The sequence below is a fragment of the Ictidomys tridecemlineatus genome, chromosome 7, assembly GCF_052094955.1.
Source record: "Ictidomys tridecemlineatus isolate mIctTri1 chromosome 7, mIctTri1.hap1, whole genome shotgun sequence".
Taxonomy (NCBI): Eukaryota; Metazoa; Chordata; class Mammalia; order Rodentia; family Sciuridae; genus Ictidomys; species Ictidomys tridecemlineatus.
This window is the reverse complement of record NC_135483.1, coordinates 109,027,401-109,047,367: the sequence shown is the minus strand read 5'-3', so window position 1 is coordinate 109,047,367 and position 19,967 is coordinate 109,027,401. Positions and strand designations below refer to the sequence as shown.

Below are 19,967 nucleotides of genomic sequence, written 5' to 3'. Positions count from 1 at the left end.
GGTGATGTCAACCAAGAGAGGTATCAAAAGCTTTGCAGCAGTAGTATAGGATCAGCAAGTAGTAGAGTGGGGCAAAGTCACTCCAGGTTTAGGAGTAGCCAATATACGTATGGTGTGTGGTGTGCTGCCTGTCTGACTCTCCTGATGCTTTGAGGGTTGGAAGGGTCAGTCATTCTCCTGGTCAGTGGAGTCTCAGGAAAACCCCCTCAATTATATTCTTTAACAACAGATGGAGAATTCCTTCCGAATCTCCCACCTCCCTCCTCTTCCTTATCTTTACACTCCTCTTCTATCTTCCTCTTCATTAATGTTACCTCTCCAGTGGGCACTTAGCCAAAGCTGATGGAATTGCAAGACCCCCCAGAAGCTGGTAAGGGCAGACGTTTCCAGGTGGGTTGGATCTTCTTGGAGAAGGAAGTCCAGCTGGATGTAAGATGGCCCAAATTCAGAGCCAGGAAAAAACAGCCAAATCTCAGATGTATGACCTCTAGCAGTATGATCATTTTAATGTATTTTAGCTTCGTTTTCTCACCTGTAAAATAGGTAAGTCATTTTTTCCCTAAGTGTTGCTGTGAGAATCAAACTATATTATTCAGGTAGCAGAAACTTGCCAGTACAACCTTGGATAAAAGAAATGTTACATTTTTTTTTCTTAAAAGTAAATATGACCCTGAATCCCCATTCCAAATGTTGAAAGTCAAGCATTATTTGGATCCCCTCCTATTCAATGTCATAATTTACTTTTAAATATTTTCATTTTAGATGGTGTGAAATAAACACATTCATTATAAATAATATATAGACAGTATTGTTAATAAATATAAATGTGTTCACATGTGGATTTCAGCTGAGGCCTAGAGATTGTCACTTGCTCTATCATAAAATCACACTCTATATGAGGGTAGCCACTAGGATTTCTCATAAGGCCACATTCCAGAGGCAGCTACAACTCATGTGCGATCTGCTAAATAGCATCCTAAATAACTGACAGGGGCTTCACCATGTGATGGTTTAAATGGCAGTGCCCTCAAAATAAATACCCACATCCTAATCCCTATAATCTTATTTATGAAAACGAATATGAATGCTATTTGGAAGAAAATTCTTTGCAGACGTAATTAAATGAAGGATCTTGAGAGAAAAAGATTTCAGATTATCCTTATAAACCCTAAAGCTAAGTTGAATGTCCTTACAAGAGAAAAGTAGAGGGAGATCACACCAACAGAAGAGGAGGAAGTCATGTCAAGACAGGCAGAGATGAAGCAATTCAGCCACAAGCCAAGGAATACCTACATCTTCCAGAAGCCAGAAAAGGCAAGGAGCGAATCCTCCCCCAGAGCCTCTGCAGGAAACAGCCCTGCTTATACATTGAACTTGAACTCTGGCCTCCAGAACTATGAGGGAACACTTGTTGTTTAAAGCCACCAGGTTTACAATAATTTCCAATGGCAGCCACAGGAAACTAATGCAATGAGCAACATCAGTGTCATGTTAGTCTGCATGAAAATGCTAGAAATCGCCTCTCACTGAACGATTGAAGTAGTTGAGAGATATTCCCCATCTTTGCAAAAACCAAGTATAAGAACCTAGCAATGCCTTTAACTTGGATGCCGGGATGGTGCAAAAAGTTGTTCAATAAACAATTATCTGCCAAACCTTTGGTCTGGAAGGTTCTGATTGCCCAATACCAACTATAAAGTGACTAGAATCCTCTTCCTCGCATACCATGATATCTGTATCAAGTGAATCTTGTATACCAGGTACTAGTCAAAGCACTTAAAAGGACAAAGAACTGAGCTCCCACAAAGTATATGAGAGCAAATAGTAAGAGGTAGTAAGAGTCTGCTAATAAATGCCAGTTCCATTGTCATGTAGCAACATTTAATCTAAATTAATCGTGTTATTGTGTTCTAATCTAATAGTGAGTTTGTAACCAAAAGCTCAATCCCTGTCCCCAATGCTAATAAATGCCAATTTAATAATGAGAACAGGATTTGGGGGGAAAAAAGGAAAAAAGAAGGTTTATTGCTTTGCTAGCAAAGGGGACTCCTGTCCCAAAGGCTGTGACACTGCCCATCAGGATGGACAGGGGGGTTTTAAAGGAGCTCAAGGATTACATTCCAGATGTGCTCTGGTAAGGGGTCCCAGGGCACCCTGATGGTATGTTAGGATTCACTTGTTAATTTGGGAGATATTCACTTCCCAAATCCTCAGCAGGCATCTCCTTCCTGTAGTGGGTGTGTTCAAGGGCAATTAACTAGGAGAAGAAAAGATAACAATGTCTCCCTGATCTTATTAGGGAGGGGGAGAGGAGAGAAGAGACCAAGAAGGGAAAAAAAAAACACACACACACACACATTCTCATAAAAAATAAGCCATACAGCAATGAGGGCTATTCAGAAGGTGAAGGAACCACAGTTACATTGCCCCACTGTCAATTTCTACCTTCCACTTCTATGGAAAAGTAGGCTAGGACATCTCCAAGCTACTTCCTGCTGAGAGAGGGTGAAGTTGGGGGCAGGGAGTGATCCGAAATCCTTATTTTCTGTCAAGTGGGGCATGAACAATTAAGGGTATCACAGCATCACAGCAGTGGTAGCAGTTGGCAGGTGAATGGACAACAATATTCAAGACAGCAAAGCATTACTTTTTTGGTAAATAATTAATACAAAAACAATTAATATTTCAGCCAGTCTCTGAAACACAGGACAAGCTTGTGTCTCTAGAGTCCTTTGTGATAGTGAATATTAAGCACTCCCACAAGAACCCTTCCTTTACAGCCTGCAGCTTTACTTACTTACTTTTGGTAAGGCTGACACAAGTGTACATCTTAAGTTACACTTAAAAAAAAAAAAGACATTGTTTTTCCTTTTAAATGTTCATGTAGGACTGTGCTCAGGCTATACTCTCCTGCCAGGTGTTTAAGACCAAGTTGGTCAAAATTAACCTTGCTCCTCTTCTTAAGAGTCAGCTGAGATTCCTCAGAGATCACTCTTGGGGACAATGTGAGAAGCCTCTGGCTCCTTTAGCCTTCCTCCACCAGTAGTGTCATGTCCCAGGATGGGTCAGATTAGGGTCTTGATGACCACAGGTGGCTTCTCTTGGAAGCATCAGGCATTTCAGTCTCCAATGGCCTTCTTTTTGTAGAATGTGAACTAGTTGGCTTCCTATTCTCTAGGGTTCCCTCAGTCTCCCTGATCAGTGTCAAGTGACTCACCAGAGTTTAAAAGCCCTCAGAGGGGTCCCGTCATTCTCTGGGTGCCGACTGATCTTAGAGTGCAAGGGCTAAACATTGGCTGTTTTTTCCTTAGCCCTTTTACTTCCTTGACTTTGTTCTGTAAGTTTTTGGTTTTTAAATACCCAACAAGCCATTTTTACCAGTCTCAAAGAGGGAGTAACAGGTTATAACTTCAGAATCTATAATTTCACAGTTACCCCTTTCATTTAATTGGGGTTAGTATTAGTACTGGAAGTCAGCATCATATACTATTTGTCCTGTAGCTGATGGCTTATTTTCTCAAGTTAATCCAAGTGGGCTTTTTTTTCTTTCATAAGCAATACCTCTGCAAAACACTAACAGGCAACAGTTATAAAGTTTTCAAGGAAAATACAAAATGAAATTAACACATTCAGTTTGTATAATATCTGTGAACCAAGAAAAGTGACTTTTATAATCTTGAAGATTTACTTAGTTATACATTATATCCCCTGTTTGAGATCACAATAATCTTTACAAAAAAAAATCAATCTTTTGAACACAACACATCTGACATATGAATCAAAGAAAAGCTCAGAGAGCTTTTAACCCTTTTTTGTGGAAAAGTAGCAAAATGTTTTCATGTTTTACATATCCACATTTAAACAGATCAGGCTCTCATTATCTTTTAAAAATACATTTAAATTTCTACCCCATGTAAAAAAGTAACATAAAATTTTATATACATCTCATTGATAACAAGACCAGTTACAGAACATTAAATGACATAAATTCCCAATGAAATTTGCTATTTTTATAAGTCTAACATTACCATTACAGAGTTTGGTGAACATCGGCATAATAAAGTGCTCTTTTGAGCTTTATATTTTAAAACTTGTATATAAGAAGAGCATGAGTATACTTAATATACAAAGAATAAATAGTTAGCATCACCATTACACATATGTCCTTATATCAACTAGGTTTAATTTTACAGTAAAATTAAGAATCCACAGATAATTACAAGATGTAGAGTTTAGCAGTTATAAACTTTTATGAAACATTTAGATAAGGCTCAGACAAACATATTTAGTATCAGGTATATTCATATCTCTAGTCACATATATTCAAGTTAATCGTTAAAAATCAAGCCAGGTCAAAATTGTAAGTCATCTATTTGTCTAACAAAGAAAAATCCTAAAAGAAATGGACATCACACTTTAATATTTTATAGCTTTCAAGCATTGCACGAATTGGTACTCATCGGTGTGAAGTATTTTTAATAGACAGAATAGGCAGAGTAGGATATCTGGCAAAGCTGAATCAATTCGCATTTTAAACAACTGTCCAGAAGAGAATGAATCTCCATTAATGTCTCTCTCTTAAGGGGTTATCCTCCCCTCCCCTCCCCACCCCCCCTTTCCCTGGAAGGCACTTGCCAATGAAGTTGTTACTTTTTGCGTGAAAGTATTTTCTGTACATTTAATTTACACAAAAAATTTTATCCCAGGAGAGGGATCAGTCTGGCATATTTTTAAAAACTGTGTCTTTTTTACTTCCAGATTGCACTCAAGGGGTTGGAACACAGTCTCCTTTACCATCATCATAATGCCATCAACTTTAAGAGAGTTCCCACTGTCAATTGTACCCAGAGATTCTTTCTTTATATATGTACATATCTAAGGCACTCTGTCCAATGAAGGTCACATTGACCATCCAAAGATTGTTAGGGATCTCTCTGCAGAAATCAGCAGGGCCAAGACACAGGTGCTTGAATTCATGGGGACTCAGGGAGGCCGTTGTATTTTAGCTCTGTGGGCAACAGGTAGGGAGGCACCCAGAAGTGTCCTCTGGCCAAATAGGGTATCCTATCAGATCTTAAAAAGGAGAGACTATTTTGTCCACAGGTTATAATTTAATAGTACTGGAACCCAATGCCCCATTCCTTGTGACTGGCAGCTTTCATCTTCCATTCCCCATTAACACAGGTTAGTTAATTGTCAATGAGTGTAATGGGCCCCAGATATGTTTTTTTTTTTTTTTCCCAAATGTAAAGGCGACTCTGTGAGGTTAAGCATTCCTGTCCAGTCCTTTGTCCCAGAGTGGTGGGAAAATGGAAATAGGGGTGGACTCAAATGGAGGTTACAGAATTCAGACTTAAGGTCTAAAGGCACACAGTCAAATAGAAAGTCATGAGCCAATCCAATAGCCTTCGTACCTTCCCAACATCCATACAGAATAGATTCCAACAATCAGCCCCAACACTTTTTGATGTCTGTTCAGCATGAACTCTGATCAATGCCTTTATCCAGAAGCCTTGAGTCCCCAGACTAGCATCCTCAAGTAGAAAAGCTTTCTGCCAGTTTCCCCCTCACATCAGGGGAGTTTTATCTTTTTATTCTCTCATTCAAAACTGATTTTTTTTTTTTTGTCCTCTGCCACCATTCATGGGTTTCACTCTTTTAACCCATGAGATAAAAACCCAAAAAGAAAATCAGTGAGACCTACAGCCCACACAGATTTCATTTGTCTGCAGAAGCAATGCACTGAGCCCTGTTCTCAAACTCCAATTTTATCCTATGGGCAAAGAGTGGCTGGAAAGTAAAGTAGAGGCCAGGTCCTTTTTGCCCATTTCTCTATAGACCAGGCAGCTTTCCTGTTTTGTTTTGTTTTGTTTCCCTTTATCCCAGGATGGGTATTCCAGGATGGGTATCCCTAACCCACAGCAGGATGATTTGCAATTGCCTGAGGCCAGGATGAGAAGCAGTACTCAGACTGTTAGCACTGGTTTCAAAGGGAAAAAAAAAAAATTCATTTTTTCAGTCCTCCTTGGTGTCCTGCTATTCTCATGCATTAGAGGCAGCACCTTTTTGCATCAATTTAGTTTTTGATTGTTAAGATTTCTTATTATATAATTACATATGTGCCTGTACACACAGAATCTTTCACTTATTTTATCTCTGACAGACCAACTCCCAACTGCAAGATTGTACAATAATTCAGAAAACCATTCAAAGACCAGACTGTTACAGTAAAATATCATCTTTTTCTTAGACACATTTACATCTGTAGGTGGCCCATTCAGCCAAGATCTTTCCCAAGAAACAATCTATAGGATCAACACAGTATTGCCCATGTCTTAAAGGACCAGAAACAAACAAAAAACAGAGACAGAGAGGATCCCCAAATCATGGCCAACAGATGGTAACCTTTAAAACAGACCAGATAGGGGAAAAATCCCCCCCAACTTCCCAACTCCCACTTAACTGTCACTTCTACACCAGTGGTGTCACAGATGTCCCCACAAGGGGACCAGATGTTTCCACAAAGGGGAACCAGAAGTGTAGAATCAAGGGTCTCCATGTGCACACTGGGGGAGCTAATCCAACGACCAAGGTGCTGCTACTTTACTGCAGTGTTTCCTTTATATCAAACTAGACCAAGATGGAGAAATCCTTATAATACAGGGAAGAAAGGCAGGAGTTCCCTGAAGCAAGGGGGCTTTGGGAGCTGCTGGGAGTCCCTCAGTCTCTCCCTTTATTCACAGGAATAGCTCCTCTGTTCGACCCAACCGAGACACACTAGACCATCTCCTAAATTTCCAGTAGTCAACTCTCAGAAAGTTTGCCTTACATCCTCAGCATGGAAGTGCAGTTCCTTGGAGTGCCAGGCCTACCCAAGAAAGCCAATCAGGGGCTACTCTCAGGTTCCATCTGTGTCATCAAATTTGTAACCAAAAGCCTGGTCCCTGTCCCCAATGCCAATTAATTCCAATTTAAAAATTGAACATGGTTTTGAGAAAAAGGGAAAAGAAGATTTACTGTTTTGCTAGCAAAGGAGAAAAACGGGTGTGGGGGGGGCGGGACTCTTGTCCCAAAGGCTGTGACTCTCCCCATCAGGAGAGAACAGGGAGGTTTTAAAGGAGCTCTTTAAGGGTTACATTCCAGGTGTGCTCTGGTAGGGGGTCCCAGGGCACCCTGATGGTGTGTTAGAATTCACTTGTTAATTTGGGAGATATTCACTTACCAGATCCTCAGCAGGCATCTCCTTCCTGTCCTGGGTATGTTCAAGGGCAGTTAACTAGGGGAATAAAAGAGGAAAAGAGAACACTGTCTCCCTAATCTTATTAGGGAGGCGGAGAGAGGGGGGAAATGTTATTTTAAAATATAAGCCATAGAGCAATGAGGGTTATATTCAGAAGACGAAGGGGCGATTGTTACAACTTTATGTTGGTTGCTGTTATCTTACAAAAAAAAATTTAAGACTGGTGTTTGACACAGGTAGCTAGTGTTTGACATAAGTTCTGTAAAGACCTGAAGAGCCTCAAGAATCATGAAACCTCTGGGTATCAGCCATCACTCCACACTGATCAGCAAGCAGATGGCCATGGACAAGGGCTCCATGTCCTAGAAGCAGGCAGCTCGGTTGCTCTCTTCTGAAGTAGGACTATGATGGTCTTCACTGTTGCTGGCAGCACAGGTACCTGGAGTCTTCCTCCTTGATGTGCCACCAGCTTCTCCTCTCTGAGAATCCCCAGGGAGAACACTGCAGAGCTGCTGCATTCCACCAGCCTCTCTATTCCATCTCAATACCACAGAAGCTCTTCACTCTTGTACATACCACCATCTCTCTGAAACCATATTCTCCTCCCTCTCTCTCTCCCTCTCCCCCTGCCTCTCCCTCTCCCCCTCCCTCTTCCTTTTCCCCTCCCTCTCCCTCTAACCCTCCCTCTCCCCCTCCCTCTTCCTTTTCCCCTCCCTCTCCCTCTAACCCTCCCTCTCCCCTCCCTCTTCCTCTTCCCCTCCCTCTCTCTCTAACCCTCCCTCTCCCCCTCCCTCTTCCTCTTCCCCTCCCTCTCCCTCTAACCCTCCCCCTCCCCCTTCCTCTTCCTTTTCCCCTCCCTCTCCCTCTCCCCCCTCCTTCCTTCCCTCTCCCCCTCCCTCTTCCTCTCCCCCCTCCCTCTCCCCCTCCCTCTTCCTCTTCCCCTCCCTCTCCCTCTCCCCCCTCCCTCCTTCCCTCTCCCCCTTCTGTTATGCTCGAATTCGGGACCCCCAAAGACCACCAGAGACCCAAGATTGCTGTAAGCAGCAAAGAGGTGTTTATTGCGAGCTAACTCGTCCTCCGTGCGCACACACAGCAACTGGTGACGCCGAGAGGCCTCGAGCCCAGAGTTTGCAGCAGTTTTATGCATTCTTTGGAGAAGGCAGGGACCTCACATACATCATAGCATCTCTTAGCAAATCATCACAATCATCACACACCCCGGGAAAATCAAATAACAACTCTAAAACATGATTAGCACATTCACTGGTGGGAACAAGTTGGGTAGGGGTGATTGGTCAGTACAAAAGGGGTATTCATTTGAACTGATTGGCTTAAGCCAAAAGGGATGTTCATGCTGAACTACATGGTTTCTCAACACCATAAACTACTGGAAGGGTCATCTGGCATCCCAGGTATTTTCCTGTCTCATGCTGATTGGTGGCTGCTAGGGGGCTGCTATGGATCCCCACCTAGCCTGACTGAGTCAGGGACACCTGGAGCAGCAAATCTCTCCAGTTATTTGTAGATAAACAACTTAGCAGGGTGGGAATGTGCCTAGGAGTGCTCTGTGGGTCTTTCCAAGGACAAAGGTCATATCCCTTCCTTGGACAGGCTTTGCTCTGAGATAGAGGCTGGTTTTTCACTTCCTCCTTCCCTCCCTCTTCTTCTCCCCACCCTTCCTTCCTCCCTCCCTTCTTTGGAACCCCAGTTACAATCTCCTCCAAGAGAAAATGCCAAGTGATTTCTACAAAAGACAGGGGGTGTCCTCTGGCACCACAAGTCTCACCCATAGGTGAGAGTACAGTGCAGGCCAGTCCCCTTGGAATGAGGAGAAGGGGAAAGTGCTGGAAGAACACAAAAACACTGGAGGAATTAACTTTTCCTGACACACAAGCAAAGTGCTAACTTGATGAGACGTACTAATACTTGTCAACACCCATCAGATCACACCAGCCATGACTGGTCACCCCATGTCTGTCTGGCTCACTAATGTATCCCCAAGGCCTAGTAGAGTTCCTAGCATATGCTAGACCTTTAATAAACATTAACCAATGAATAATTCATAATTTCCACAAAAGCACATTACAGAGTTTTCTAGCAACTCACACAAAGTTGGACACATAAATACATAGGAAACCTCCCATGTTTGTAGGTAAAAACTAAGCAGTCACTGGAGAAAAACAGAACCATTTCTTTTGCTGACAAGACAGTGAAATTTTTCCCAGTTTATTTTCATTTAAAAAAAAATCTTCATTCTCTCCATTTTTCTATATTTTCAAAATCTCTATAACGAGCAGGTAGTCATGGCATTTGGGGAGAAACAACCTAAAGCATAATTTCCTCTATGTCTTCCCTTCCCTATAGTCTATTTTTCCTGCTAGTTTTGGAGACGGAAAAATATATATGTTCCCCCAGACTATGTGCTCCTGTTAGGAGCTAGGAACCCCATTCGTAGAAAGTGAAAGAAAGCAAAATCTAGGAGATGCTAATAGTGGTTAATTACCTTTTAAAATCCTTCTTGGAATTCAGGGTGGCCTGCAAATGAAGTTGAAGTTCTTTTTTGTTTACCCCAAGCTTCCGGGTAGGAGTAATTTTCATTCAATCTATTCAAATAGCTCCCATAAATAAGCAGAATAAAAGCCTTCAATAGGGAGATGTGGACACAGCAGCGGACCTCCAGAGAAAGCAGGGAATCTGTTCAGAAGTATAATGTTTGAGGCAGCATAGGTCAGCCCAGAGGGCTGTGTCTACTAGATAATCCCAGTGGGAGTTTGGACATGTGCCCGTGAAGCTGCATCCCTAGAGGGAGTTCTCTTACTTATGGATGGGAACTCTGAGGGTTGTCACCATTTAAATGACTTCATGGGGAGGGGCATGGTGGTAAGTGAAAGAACACTCATACAGTCCAAGGACCTGAATCCCATAGGAGAGATTTATTGTCGGTAGTATGGAGCAAACCAACAAGGCTGCCCCCCCCGCACAGGAGAGCAGCAGCCTGTGGGCACTCACAGAGCATCTTTATAGCCCACAAGAGAAATTTCACAAGCATACTTAGGGGTTGTGTCATGGACTAGGGTGGGCTTAACCTTTTAGCAGGCACATTCAGAATCAAGCCTGGGAGTCCCTAGATAAAATGGCTCCTGAATCAAAACTTAGGAATCCCTAGATAAAAATGGCTCCCAACCTAAAATGGCAAATCTGATACCAATAGTAAGGATGGGCCTAAGGGGCTTGGCCAGCTCCCTTCCACCAGGAGGTTCTTAGAGAGCATCTAAGGGGTTATACCTCTGAGGGGTTGGAGCAATTCCTTTCCAGGAAGAAGAATGCAGTTACCAAGCCTGCCCACCTCGGCACTAACACACCAATACCCAATACCCCTCTGAAGCATTCTTCATTCTCCAGTGCCCTTCACATAAACAACTGTGTTAGTCAGATTTCCATTGCTGGGACAAAATGCCTGAGATAATCCATTTAAAAGAAGGAAAGGTTTATTTTGTTTTATGGTTTCAGAAGTTTCAACTGATGATCACTTGGCCTTGTTGCTTTTGGCCTGTGGCAACACAGTACCTCATGGCAGGAGAGTGTGGCAGCTAGGAAGCAACAAGATTGGGGTTGGGGAGAAGGGACCAGAGTCCCAATAGCCCCTTTGAGGGCACAACCTCACTTCTTCCCACTAGACCTCAGCTCCTAAAGATTCCACCAACTCCTAAAAGCACCTTCCATAGGCTGGTGATCAATCCTTTAGCACATGCACCCTTGTGGTTTAAGGTCTAAACCATAACAACGAGGAAGGAACTTACTCATGGAAATGCCTAGAAAAGGGGAGATGGACCTGGATCCGAATTTCAAAAACTTCAGTTCTCCTCTTCAGTCTCGGGCCCAAGTCGCGGCGACATGGCTAAACGCACTAAGAAAGTCGGAATCGTTGGTAAATATGGGGCCCGCTAAGGTGCCTCTCTCCAGAAAATGGTGAAGAAAATTGAAATCAGCCAGCATGCCAAGTACACATGTTCCTTCTGTGGCAAAACCAAGATGAAGAGACGGGCTGTGGCGATCTGGCACTGTGGTTCCTGCATGAAAACAGTGGCTGGTGGTGCCTGGACCTACAACATCACTTCTGCCGTCACAGTCAAGTCGGCAATCAGAAGGCTGAAGGAATTGAAAGACCAGTAGAAAGTTCTACCATATAGCAAAATTGTGGTTTGTTTGTAATTGTATTAACTGGATGTTCTGATGTGAATTGCATTAATATTGCCCTTTCAAAAGATTTGAAAAATGAAGCCCTTCTAATTTGAATTGGAAAATTTTGCTGAGATGGGTTATTGTAATTCAGGTCTTTTTTTCCTCAGTAGTCAGATGATAATGGCATGAAACTAAGTCTTACGGCTTAGGTATATGCTCAGCTTTTTTTTTTTTTTTTTTTTTTTTAACACTGTTCAACAACTCTGAGATACATTGACATTGTACAAAATTTGTTTTAAAGGTAAAATATGCTAAAATATACAAAGAATAGACATTAAAAAAAAAAACTTCAGTTTTCACAATGTTGGTCCTTGAGTAAATGGTTCCTCAATAAAATAGTCTGAAGAAAGGCTGCATACTATGGTGCCAAGGCACTAAGAAGAGCTGCACTAAAAAAATCTACCGAACCACTTCCCAAATGGACGAGACCAAAGACTCCTCTGCCCCATTTTTTTAGTTCCCCCATAAAACACCAACTAATACTTTATAGGACATGAGCTCTCCTCTGAATATTGAGAAAGCTGGTTTAGGTGAATGGTCCCTTCAGACCACAGCAGCACCTAAAAGCATCATATACCACCCCCCACATCACCCACTACCCTCCTCTCCTCTTCACTCCTCTCCTCTTTCTCTTTTTTTCTTCCCTCTGGTTCCCCTCACCCTTTACTTTTCTTCACTTGGGAGTTCCCTCTCATTTCCCTCTTCCTCTTGCACACCTTTCTGGCAGTGCCCTGGTACTTCCAGGGCTCTCCTGGCACATCCAAGGGTCTGAGAGCCAAGAACTCACCACAGCTGCAATGGAACAGGTTTCCCCTCATACTGGGAGCCATCCAGAGATCCCTATCTCAGCAATTTGCAAATGTTCCAACAATGGCTCAATTAGCTGTATTTTACCCGCCTGCAGATTAATTGGCTCACATGACAGAGATGGAGAGCTAACTGTACCCATTAAATTGATCTGCTCTCCCTGATAATCCACCCTGTTTCCCACCCATTCTCAAGTTTCCACAAAACTTCCAAGAAAAAAGTGAAAGATCCAGGCTTAAAGAAGGAGAATGGCTTCTCATTAGCCACCCCAGCTAGAAACCTACCTTTTCTCCTTGTCCTTCCCATAGGCACTGTCATCATGCCACTTCTGTGGCTGTGAATCCATCCACAAATTAATCAAATGCTCTGCATTATTCTCAGCCAATGGATTCACATTGCATTAATGTTTTAGTTTCTGCTTGTCCATGAAAATATTCGCTCCTTATTTCCAAAATACTTTAGTTGAGGATTTTGTTACTTTTTTTTTTTTTTTTTTAAAAAGTACATTTACAGTCTCCCCAAGACTTCTCAAATAATTACCAGACGGCCAATTCCAACACACAGTTTCATCATCTTCAAACATTGACTGCCCAGGTGGAAATCTATAGTCCCTCTCATACTGAAGAGTCTATTTCCCCTGAGTAATGTCTGCCCTGCTATTTTATTCTAAATAATATTGATCTTTCTACTCTCCTCCAAAGCCCCTGCAGAGGGTCAATAATTTTGTAATAGAAACCTTTTATTAATGGACTCCCTCCCCCTAGCTTAATTTTGTTAAGTTAAAAAAAAAAAAAGACAGGAGAAAGAAAGCAACAGTTGACAAACTTTTATTTGTACCAAAAGTCAGGCCACCTGTGGAGTGGTTTTTAGGGAGTTGGGGGTGCAGGATGAGTGGGCGGCACTATTGTAAACAAACTTCAACCAGCTGCCCGGGAGTTCTGAGTCACCCAGAACAAGCAGGATGTCCCACTAAGCTACAGATTGTTTGATTATACCCACAGCTGGGTGGCACCAAGCCTAAAAGTGACTGTTACATCAGAGCCTAAGTCAGTCAGACAACTCTTAGCTGGCTGTCCCAGCAATGCTAAGGGCCTCCTCTGAGAAAGCCCACGTTGCTCTGGGAGAGGCTGTAGGCTGACACATCCTATGTACTTGACATGAGAAGAATTATTTTATCCCAAGATCAGTTGCTGCACAAAGAGATTAAATCAGTCTCATACAGAGGAACTGGTTTTCCCATGCTAACCCATGTCTGTAAAGAGCTGTCGAAAGTTCTTCAGAATGAAGCTAATCAGAATGAAAGTGCGACAGGAGAGATGGTACCCACAATTTCAGTGACCTGACCACAGGTGGAGTCAGAACCCAAGAGAAGGTCACAGCTAGACCCAGGGCAGGTGCTGCACAGAGGCTTCCATGCCTGCTACAAACCCAGGCCTTTGTCACCACAGATGCAGGCTATGGCATGTTCTATACAGACAGTAGTTAGGCAGAAGTGACAGCCAAAAGTGAGCAAAATCATCTCCAAATTTGCTTTTATCTTGACATTACAGATATAAGCTAGCTAGCTCTATGATGAGAGAACGGCTAATCCACCGTTCGCCTGTCCCCAAACATTTATCCCTTTAACCTATTATTATGCCAGAAATTCCCTCAGCTGGGAAATGTTTAATATTAAGATTTCTAAAGACTATTAGCTTACCTGAGTTCGTGGGTGAGTGGCTGGCTGGTTGGACGGATGGATGGACAATGTGATAGATTGGAAGATGAAGGATAGAAGGGTGAATGAAGGCATGAGAAAATGCAGGAATGGAGAGAAATCAGGCTTAGATTCCAGAAAAAGTAGAACAAGGCAGAAGAACACAGGGGCTGGCAATGTAGCTCAGTGGTAGAGATTTTGCCTAACATGTGCCAGGCCCTGAGTTCAAACTCCAGCACTGAAAAAAAAAAAAAAAAGTAGAACACATATCACTCAAAGCAGGAGTAAGAAAGCAGGAAGAGAAAAACTGGAACATGAGATGCTGCCAAATAGGACAGATTTTTGGAGAGGAATGGGTGGGGCTGCCATGATACTGGCAGAGAAGCAAAGAGATGAAACTCCTGGGAGAGACAGAACCAAAATGAATACCCTCTTCACAGTTTTGACAGTGTCTTTTACAGTCAGAACCTCTTCCGCAAGCGCAGTCTTAAAACATCAACTGGCATCATTTTGTTCAGTCTTTCATTCAACTACAGCACTAATTTCTTCCCTTCTCCAACTTATGGAATATGAAGGAAAAGTTCCCAGAGGAATGCTTTCTGGTTCAAGGCTATTAGTGACTGGACTCTGAACGAACCTTTGGAGATGTCAGAGACGGTATTTTCCTCAAGGGTTGCCTGGGGCAGGAGGGAGCCTCCATCTTCAGCAGAGGGAGACCAACATCCTCCAAACCTACAAATAGCTTCCAACTCCTCTGGGGCCCAGGACTTGGCTCTTCCTGACACTGCTTTGAGTCCTTCACTCCAAGAAGCACATTTCAAAACCCTACCACTTTGCTATTTATTTGACAGTAGAAAGATTTAGTAAATAGGTTCAAGATGTGGTCAAATGGCATCAAGGGGCAAGTCTGAATTTCCTTTTATGAGCTCCCCCTCTGTGAACAGAGACAATCAGGAGTTGGAAAGTTGGCATGTACAAGACACTGAATTTATCCCCAGCACTACAAAAAGAATTGGTGAGCAACAACATCCTGCAAACTAAGGAAACTCCTGCACATTCTAGGCTTTACCAGTCCTTTCCTTGTATACAGAGTCTGCACCACACACATCAGCACTTAAGTCAACCACTATTTCCTGTGAACTAAACTGTCTCCCACATCTTCCAATCAATATCCCTGTGATGTCTGAGGGTTTAACACAATGAAAGGTCCTTAATAAATGTCTATTAAACTGGCATACTCACACAATCAAGGTAGAACTGAACTTTGGCACAAATAATTTTGGAAAATAATTTGGCATGAGTCATCTAGCAGAGAATATGATTGTACACCAGTAATTATCCTTCCACCTTTAAAATGAAACCCTGAATTTTAATGAGGCAAATATCTGACCTATAGACTGCACTTTTGTAGGCTTCTTTCAGCTTAATATGTGACCATGTGAGTGTCCTGTCTGGTTCTTCAGGGGAGGCATAAGTATTCCCTTGCCACTTGCCACTTTCCTTGATAGCTGGGACCTGCTAGGAGTGAATGCAGCCAATCTAGAGCAGCAGTAGGAGCTGGATATGCAGTCAGCCCTTGGGTCAGGAGCCCTTGTTATGGTCTGTCCTGTGAAAGAGAAGTGAACTTCCTTCTATGTGAAGTCACTATATTTGGTGGGGGTGTCTCAATGTATTTTGGGCTTAACTTTCAGGAACTTGATCATATCCATTTATAAATAGTTTTAAAATATTCTTGGGCCAAGCAATTCCACTCTGGGGCATAATGATAAAGAAATATTAATAATCAGTATAAAACTTAGACTATTACTTTTCATATAAAAACACAGCATCCTAGATAGGCATCGTGGCATATGCCTACAGTCCCAGGAGTTTAGGAGGCTTAGACAGGAGGATCGCGAGTTCAAAGCTGGCCTCAGCAACCACAAGGCACTAAGCAACTCAGTGAGACCCTGTCTCTAAATAAAATACAAAATAGGGCTGGGGATGTGACTCAGTGTTCTAGTGCCCCTGAGTTCAAACCTTGTACAAAAAAAAAAAAAAAAAAAAAAAGCATCCTAAATCCTGAACACTAGAGACATCCATGCCATCAGCACCACACATATGCCCTGCGGTTCTTACTACTTAGGAGCCTTAACTTTCTGCATTTCCTCTGCCAAAGCACTGGCAGGCTGGAAATGTGGGGGTATCAACACCTCCCCCAAATTATCCCTCAACCAATTAATCATAAAAGTAGGTGAATACAGAACATGCTTTGGGAAACATCTCCCCTCCCTGCTTCATTTTAGAGATCACAATACTGAGATGATGAATGACTTGCCCTTGGCCAGAAGTAGATCTAAAACTGGAGCCTCCTGCCTTTTTTCTACCACACCACACCACTCTGCAGTACCAGGTAGGGCATGAATAAAGCAATGCTGGAGGTTTTGTAGGATGCCTCAGAAAACAGCAAAGACCCCCAAAGGAGCCTAAAATCAAGAGAGGCATGAACAGCAAATTAAACTCAGTGATATTCAGAATGGAGAAAATTAATTGCTGATTCTGCTGTGGGCCTATAGAGCTTTTGTTTCTACTAATCATATTTAATAACCACAGGTTCAGGCTTCTGCTTTTCTATAAAACTCTGTTCAGGTCAATGGACTTTGGGAAAATTTTTTTCTAGAAAGATCTGCTGGTAAAATTCAACCTTGCTAATCAGGAGTCCATCTTCTAGGGATAAAGTCAATGAGACACTAGCTCTGACTGATCTTTCAGCTTTAACAACCTCACAGAAGTCCCCTGCAAGGAAGGAGGGTTCCCTTCTCCTAGCCTGGTCCAGCTATACATTAGTTTGCTTTCTTGAGCTGGTTTCTTGTCACTGGGTGGCAAAAACACTGTTTACATTTACCCTCCCCTTGGTCCTTTCTGTTGAGGTTCCTCTTCTCTATCTCATCTCCTCTGTTGCAATTCACGACTGGGGAAGGAAACACGTCAAAGAGAGAGCAGCTCTCCTACCTTTAATTGGCCTCTGCTCTTTGGGCACAAATGCTGGGCTGGTGCTAAGGTGGAAGCTGGGCCTCAGAGAGTGGGAGACAGGCCAAACCCAAACACCAAACCACCCCCGGCAGGTGTCTGTCTCATCTCACTGCCTGAGTTCTGCTGTGTTTATATTTAGAGATTTAGAGAGCTGTGCTCTCCACATCTTGCCTCAAAAGTCCACTTTCAGAGCATCAAGAAACCCATTTGATCAGATAAGGGAGACCCACTTAGGGAATTCAAGCTCAGTGATTTCTCTTAAGCAAGGAAAAATAAAATAACAGCAAAGAGCTCTCCTGTGTTTTTTGTTTTTGTTTTTTTTCTAACAACAAAGTCAGAAGAAAATATCCCTAACCAGCTGGGTATTTAGATTAAATATTTTAAAGGTGTCAACTTTACAGAATTGCACCTTGGGCTGTCTTCACTTCCTTAAAAGTTGTTTCTCCTTTTAAAGAACACAGAGTGGCCCTGTCACCCAGTTTCATCTTCAGATGCCTCAACATCCAGGATTTTAAGAGGTAGCAAAAAAATAGGAGTGATGGATGAATGAATAAATAAAATGGGGCTTATGTATACAATGAACCATTCAGGCTGGGCAATTTAGCAATACACTGTCTCAAAATAAAAAAGGGCTGGGAGGGGAGGTAGCTCAGTGGTAGAGCACCCTTGGGCTCCATCCCTAGGACCACACACAAAAAAGGGGGAAGTGAACCTTGAAAATATAAAATACTATTAAACAATAAAAACAAGGCACAAAAGGTCACAAAAGGTCACAGATTATATGACATATCCAGAATAGTTAAATACACAGAGACAGAAAGTTAGATGAGTGGTTCCCAGGGGCTATAGGAGGAGAGAATAGGAAGAGACTGTTTGTTAGGTATGAGATTTCTTTTTCAAGTAACAAAAACACTTGGGACCTAGATAGAAGTTACACAGCATTGTGAATCTACCAAATGTCAACTGAATCATACTTGTTTGTTTGTTTTTGTTGGTTGGTTTACAGTACTAGGGATTGAACCCAGGGGTGCTCTACCACTGACTTACATCCCAGCCCTTCTCATTTTTCATATTGAGACAGGGCCTCACTAATTTGCCCAGGCTAGCTGTGACTTGTGATCCTCCTGCCTCAGCCCCCCAGTCTCTGGGATTACAGGCATGCACCACTGTACCTAGCTTCTTATACTTTAAGTTTGTGTCATGAGCGTTCTAGCAAAACATAAAAATATATAAAGAATATTAAAAAAATAAAGTGACAAATCAGGAAGCTACTTTCTCCCTGTAGACGAGCTGAGGACCTGACTGGATGTTTTCAAAATAATTCATAAAAATTTCCAATTTAACAGAACATGCCTCCATGAGAAAGGTAAGGCATACTCAAGCTTCTGTTAATGTCTGACCAGAAACCTCAGACAAGCTCAGAGCAGCTTCACTTGGAGGGAGCCGAGGATCATTTGTCTGGGTTATATCAACTCTTGACCCAGAACTGAAACTGCCCTGAGAACTGGTATCAGAGTGTGAGCGGGGGGAAGTCTTTGAATAACTCCTTCCTCCCACAGTGCTTCTCTCTGAAGTGCTCTCAGGTCAGGTCTGGTTTGTGAGCTGGCCTCAGTCTGGAAGACCTAGTTAACACTACTTGAGAGGATTGCCAGCTGGGCCTCCTGGAGACGTTCATCCTGGATGGGAGTATGACTGAGGACAGTGGGTGGGCAGGGGAGGGGGTAATATGAGTTGAGACAGAGGACAAAGATTTTTGGCTTACACTGCTCCTGATCCTCAGGAGCTAGTGTTCTAACCAGGGCTTTGAGAAGTTCCTCCTTTTTGAATGCAACTGGGTAGGTTTTACCAGTCTGGTGGTCCATACCCTGGATCCCACCCCTTCCTCCTTCCTGAATCCCCTGCTGCTCTGTGGCCTTTCCCATGCACTCCTATGTTGATGTGTAAGGTGGGAAGTGTACACCAGACCCAAAGCTAAGGGTCACCTATCTCCTGGCTATTCTGTGTCTTTGCTTCCGATAGAACCATTATCTCCTGAACTCACCCGTGGGTTTTATCAGCTCAGGACTAACAGTAACAACGCCTGAATTAGAATTTCAGGCTTTATAATGGAGATTGGACTTCTCATCAACCATCTCTCTGACCTGCCCACTGGATTTCTCTGCCCTGCTGAGGGCAGAACCTGGGTCTTGTAAAAAGTTCTCCTTTTCACTGCACCCAGCACACAGTAGACCCAGAAAGGTCATTGCTAAATGATTAAATGAGTGAGATTCAGAAACCGAGTTCATAGAAAGCACTGGAAAAGGCATGAAGGTTGAGCCTGAGAGGACACCCTGATCTCTTAGAAAGGCCAAAGAGAGAGCGGCTGTGCAATCGGGCAGATGCCAGAAAACAGGTTTGTGTCAAAGGCTCTGGTAGCAGAGATGACAGAAGAGTGACTCTGGGAAGGGCTGGACTCATAGGATGGGGGAAGATGGAGTTGGGAACCAGAGAGGAGAGCCAAATATGGACCTGAAGGATGAGGAGGATTTTGTGCAGAACAGAGGGATGGAGGTCATTGCATAAACAACTCAGTCATCAATTTCCCATCCACTGAGTCCCTTAGGCAGGTGGCTTTTCATTTGTTTCCCTTTCATCAGCTTTCTGCCCTTTATTTTTCTCTTTGAAATGTTCAAGTGACTTTCTCCAATGGGTATTTTATTATCTCTATGGTTTAAATGATTAGAAAAAAATTAAAGAAAGTTAAATGGGATCTTCATTCTAAGTATACATTTTAAAAATAGAGAATATCCCTTCCAAAAGTTGTGGATTTCTTTTACAATCTGTTTTGGTCTCAGGAGACAGCATGTGTACCTGGTTTCATGCACTCAGGGCCCATCTTTTCACTCTATACAAAGCTGAGGCAACAGCCTTGCAGGAATTATCTGACCTTATCTTTTTTTTTTTTATTGTTGGTTGTTCAAAACATTACAT

At 42.7% G+C, this 19,967-nt stretch overlaps 1 pseudogene; it reads left to right on the top strand.

Annotated features, from left to right (window-relative positions):
• Positions 1–11,117: 11,117 nt before the first annotated feature.
• Positions 11,118–11,601, top strand: LOC101955815 (large ribosomal subunit protein eL43 pseudogene; annotated as a pseudogene).
• The last annotated feature ends 8,366 nt before the right edge of the window (positions 11,602–19,967 follow it).